A 5,962-nucleotide genomic window follows, 5' to 3' on the forward strand; every position below is an offset into this window, starting at 1 on the left:
TTCCCTCTTGCGTCTCCCTCCCTCCCACCCTCCCTATCCCACCCCTCCAGGCGGTCACAAAGCAATGAGCTGATCTCCCTGTGCTATGCGGCTGCTTCCCACTAGCTATCTACCGTACGTTTGGTAGCGTATATATGTCCATGCCTCTCTCTCGCTTTGTCACAGCTTACCCTTCCCCCTCCCCATATCCTCAAGTCCATTCTCTAGTAGGTCTGTGTCTTTATTCCTGTCTCACCCCTAGGTTCTTCATGACATTTTTTTCCTTAAATTCCATATATATGTGTTAGCATACGGTATTTGTTTTTCTCTTTCTGACTTACTTCACTCTGTATGACAGACTCTAGGTCTATCCACCTCATTACAAATAGCTCAATTTCGTTTCTTTTTATGGCTGAGTAATATTCCATTGTATATATGTGCCACATCTTCTTTATCCATTCATCCGATGATGGGCACTTAGGTGGTTTCCATCTCCGGGCTATTGTAAATAGAGCTGCAATGAACATTTTGGTACATGACTCTTTTTGAATTATGGTTTTCTCAGGGTATATTCCCAGTAGTGGGATTGCTGGGTCATATGGTAGTTCTATTTGTAGTTTTTTAAGGAACCTCCATACTGTTCTCCATAGTGGCTGTACCAATTCACATTCCCACCAGCAGTGCAAGAGTGTTCCCTTTTCTCCACACCCTCTCCAGCATTTATTGTTTCTAGATTTTTTGATGCTGGCCATTCTGACTGGTGTGAGATGATATCTCATTGTAGTTTAGATTTGCATTTCTCTAATGATTAATGATGTTGAGCATTCTTTAATATGTTTGTTGGCAATCTGTATATCTTCTTTGGAGAAATGTCTATTTAGGTCTTCTGCCCATTTTTGGATTGGGTTGTTTGTTTTTTTGTTATTGAGCTGCATGAGCTGCTTATAAATTTTGGAGATTAATCCTTTGTCAGTTGCTTCATTTGCCAGTATTTTCTCCCATTCTGAGGGTTGTCTTTTGGTCTTATTTATGGTTTCCTTTGCTGTGCAAAAGCTTTGAAGTTTCATTAGGTCCCATTTGTTTATTTTTGTTTCCATTTCTCTTGGAGGTGGGTCAAAAAGGATTTTGCTGTGATTTATGTCATAGAATGTTTTGTCTATATTTTCCTCTAAGAGTTTGATAGTTTCTGGCCTTACATTTAAGTCTTTAATCCATTTGAGCTTAGTTTTGTGTATGGTGTTAGGGAGTGATCTAATCTCATACTTTAACATGTACCTGTCCAGTTTTCCCAGCACCTCTTATTGAAGAGACTGTCCTTTCTCCACTGTACATTCCTGCCTCGTTTTTCAAAGATAAGCTGACCATATGTGCCTGGGTTGATCTCTGGGCTTTCTATCCTGTTCCATTGATCGAGCTTTCTGTTTTTGTGCCAGTACCATACTGTCTTGATTACTGTAGCTTTGTAGTATAGTCTGAAATCAGGGAGCCTGATTCCTCCAGCTCTATTTTTCGTTCTCAAGATTGCTTTGGCTATTCGGGGTCTTTTGTGTTTCCATACAAATTGTGAAATTTTTTGTTCTAGTTCTGTGAATAATGCCAGTGGTAGTTTGATAGGGATTGCATTGAATCTGTGATTGCTTTGGGTAGTAGAGTCATTTTCACAATGTTGATTCTTCAGTAAAACCTTGTTCATATTAATCTGCTTCTGTTTATGTGTCTTTACTCACTGACTCAGCTGTAGAGGAAGAACTGACATATGTGAGTGGTGACGTGGGAGCCAGACTTGAAGACACCAAACTTTTGTGTCCCAGTGACTGGGATGTGGAATTAGGCACACATTATGGCTGCATGTGCTGAGTCCTGAAATCTGTTCTCAGTGTAACGAGTTACAATCAGGAGGAACTGAGGTCCAGAGGAGGGAGAGATGGGGTGACTCACCCTGGCTTCTCTGTATGTCTCTCAACAACAAAATGTGAAGGTGATACCTGCCATTGGACAGGGAGGAAAAATTAGACACTATGTGTCCATTGTCACAGTGTGAATGGCAACAGTAAGGCTGAGAAAATAGCTGAATGTGTTCAGTCTGACACTCATACAGATAATCAGTCAGGCAAACATAACGATGGGAGAAAAAGCTCACTAGATGTCAGAACTGCTGCCCTCGAACAAGCAAAGTTTCCAGCCAGAGACGACGCTCCTCCATGGCCCGGATACATTCCATGTAGATGAGGCGCCCATCACCAAGGCAATCTATATCATCAGTGCTGCCCAGGAAAGCAGTGCCATGCCTGTGACAGAAGCCTTAGATCGTGTGCTGGAAATTCTAAGAACCACTGGATTATATTCACCACAATTTGATGCTAAGGACGATGATCCTTATGCCATTGACCTTGTTGGGGGCTTAATGTCTGATGTTTTGCGAAGACCATCCAGGAATGAGTATGTTCTTTCAACAAAAAACTTTAAACAGGTTTCCAGCAGTGTAATCACCCCCACCTCCCTTCACAACGTCCCATCACAGATAACTCGGGCCATGGAAAATGAGGAATCCTGGGACTTTGATATTTTTGAACTGGAGGCTGCCACTCATAAATGGCCTCTGATTTATCTTGGTCTCAAAATATTTGCTCGCTTTGGAGTCTGTGAAGTCTTAAAATGCTCTGAGACAACGCTGAGATCGTGGTTGCAAATTATCGAAGCCAATTATCATGCTTCTAACCCCTACCGCAATTCTACACATTCTGCCGATGTGCTTCACGCCACTGCCTATTTTCTCTGCAAACAGAGGATAAAGCAAACTTTAGATCCACTTGCTGAGATCATGGCCCTCATTGCAGCCACTGTCCATGACCTGGACCACCCCGGGAGAACCAACTCCTTCCTGTGCGATGCTGCGAGCGAGCTGGCCATTCTGTATAACGACACTGCTGTGCTCGAGAGCTACCTCGCGGCCTTGGCCTTCCAGCTGACCACTCGTGATGATAAATGCAGCATCTTTAAAAACATGGAGAGGGATGACTACCGGACGCTGCGCCAGAGTATTATCGACATGGTCTTAGCCACAGAAATGACAAAGCACTTTGAGCACGTCAACAAATTTGTCAATAGCATCAACAAGCCCTTGGTAGCATTAGAGGAAGATGGGGAAACTGATAAAAATCAAGAAGCCATAATCCCTATGCTCAGAACTCCAGACAACCGCAGTCTGATCAAACGAATGCTGATTCAGTGTGCTGATGCGTCCAATCCCTGCCGACCCCTGGGAAAGTGCATTGAGTGGGCCGCACGTATCTCAGAAGAATGTTTGTCTCAGACTGATGAAGAGAAGCGACAGGACTCGCCTGTAGTGATGCCAGTTTTGGACAGAAATACCTGCAGCATCCCCAAATCACAAATCTCTTTCATTGACTATTTCATCACAGACATGTTTGCTGCTTGGGGCGCCTTTGTAGACCTGCCTGAGTTAATGCAGCATCTTGACAACAATTTTAAATACTGGAAGGGACTGGATGAAATGAAGCTGCGGAGCCTCCGCCCCCCTTCTGAATAGTGGGCGACACTGCCTGGGGCCCTGACGCTGTGTCCCTCCAGTCACTTGGGATTCCTGAGGGCAGAGTTCCTTGGTCCTTTCATCCCCCCGTCTGCAGAGCCTGTAAGAGCACACAGGGACGTTGGCAACCTTCTGTAGCCATCATCTGATGCCACTGCCGTAAAGTGAGACTTAGCTGGGCCTGCTGCAGGGGCGCTTCAGAAAGTCACGTGAGAACCACGGTTTGCATTCGCGTCCATTAAAACACGAGCTCGGGACTGCCCCCGCAAAGGACGGAGGTGGATTTCTTTTGTTAACGTAGTTAAGTCTCTCTCTCTCAGAGCTAGCCCATTTAGCTCCAGGTTCCTCAGGCACCCGATGCACTTACACAACATTTAAGAGCTTTACACAACTGGAAGGTCACATCTTTATTTCTTATTGCAGGAACACAACTTCTGGAAACTTTATTTCTATCAGAACCTGGAGGTGACCAGGCTTTACTTTATCATCTCTTTCTTCTTCTTCCACGTGTGTTCCTGGTCTTACTCTTCCTGGTTCTTCTGCAGGGAGCGGTCCAGCAACTTGTTCTCTGGATGTAACTCTACGTCTCTTTTCCTCCGGATGGTCTCGATGATTTCGTGAGCAGCATCGTGGGGTTTGTCGTAGACCGGCAGCGGCCACGGGTAGATGGCGGGCTTGGCCCCCACGGGCGACTCCAGCCTCAGCTCCAGCTTCTCCCCTATGTCTTCCCAATTAACTAGTTTTAACCACCCAATTAATTGTTGCTATTATTTTGAACACTTATCTGTTAGATCAATTAAGAGTAAAGAAAATAAAATAATTCATTTATTTCTTCTCTAATGTTCTTCCTTCTTTATGGAGATCTGAGTTTCCTATTTATATGATGTTTATTTCCTCTGAAGAACTTCCTTTAACTTTTTTTGGTGATGCAGTTCTACTGAAGATAAATTCCCTCAGTTTTTGTTTGTTTGAGGAAGTCTTTAATTCTCCTCCTCTTTTGAATGATAATTTAGCTGGATACAGAATTGTAGGTTTGTGATTTTATCTCTTCCAACATGTTAAATATTTCAGTCCACTCTCTTTGCTAACACAGTTTCTGAAGAAATGTTCAATATAATTCTTATCCTTTTCCTCTATTGATAAGGTGTTCTTTTCCCTTTGGCTTTTGCTTCTTTCAAGATTTTCTTTTAGGTTTTCTGCATTTTGATATGATATGCCTATGCGTAGTGTTTGGTTCCCCCCCACCTCCTGTATTTATCTTGCTGGGTATTCTTTGAGTTTCTTGGACCTGTGTTTGATTATCTTGGTTTGATGTCTGTCATTAACTTTGGAAAGTTCCCAGTCATCATTCAAATATTTCTTCTGGTCCTTTCTGTCTTTCTTCTCCTCTGGTATTCCCATTACACATTTAGTACAGCTTTTCTAATTGTCCCACTGTTCTTGGATATCTTGTTTCATACTGGTTTTGTTTGCTTGTTTTGTTTTCTTTCCTTTTTGAACTTCAATTTTGGAAACTTCTACTGACCTATTTTCAAACTCACTGATTCTTTCCTCAGCCATGTTCCATTCATGTTCAACCTTTGATGAGTCCATCAAAGACATTCTTCATTTCTCTGACAGTGTTTTCATTTTCTAGTATTTACTCTTGATTCTTTCTTAGAACTTTTATCTGCTTACATTACCCATCTTTTCTTGCACGCTGTCCAGTTTTTCCATTACAGTCCTTACCATATTAATTGTAGTTATTTTAAATTCTTGGTCTGATAATTAAAATTTCTCTGCCCTAGCTGAGTTAGTTTCTGATGCTTGCTTTGTGTCTCCAGGCTGATCTTTCCTTGCCTTTTAGTATGCCTTGTAATTTTTTATTGAAATCCAGACATAATGTATTAGAAACTGAGGTAAATAGGTCTTTAGTGTGATGTTTTGTATTTATCTGGCTAGGAGTTAGGCTGTGTTTAATGTTTGCTGTGGCTATAGTGTAAGATGCTTCAATTTACTCTGGTATCCTTGTTTTTGTCTCCCCTGTTGTCTTCGGGTTTCCGTAGAAACTCCTTCTTACATAGAGTCCATGTCTTGCAGCTCACTTAGTTGTAATTTACTGTTATTATTCTGCATCCCTATTGATGTGGTAGTAAGGTATTAGGGAAGGGAAGCATTCTGTACTCTCATGGTTAAATCTCCGTTTATAAAAAGGGCCAGAATTCCTGCACTGTGACCTTCAGAAGTTTTTTATATTTTTCAGTTTTTTTCCCCCTAGATCTCTGTGTGAGACAGGAAGACTGTGGGGATTAGAGTTGGCTCATTGCTCTTCTGGAGATAAAGTTCTAGTGAATTAGTTTTCCTTGAGGGCAGGGCTTCGTTTTGGAGAACAGAACCCACTGGTTGTATCTTAACATGGTTATTTTTTTCTCTTATCTTTCCCAAAGTACATGG

General features: G+C 42.2%; 1 pseudogene; it reads left to right on the top strand.

Moving 5' to 3' along the window:
• Nucleotides 1–1,978: 1,978 nt before the first annotated feature.
• LOC137224354 (high affinity cAMP-specific and IBMX-insensitive 3',5'-cyclic phosphodiesterase 8A pseudogene) lies at nucleotides 1,979–3,582 on the top strand (annotated as a pseudogene).
• Nucleotides 3,583–5,962: the final 2,380 nt, after the last annotated feature.

The sequence above is a fragment of the Pseudorca crassidens genome, chromosome 5 (genome assembly GCF_039906515.1).
Source record: "Pseudorca crassidens isolate mPseCra1 chromosome 5, mPseCra1.hap1, whole genome shotgun sequence".
NCBI lineage: Eukaryota > Metazoa > Chordata > Mammalia > Artiodactyla > Delphinidae > Pseudorca > Pseudorca crassidens.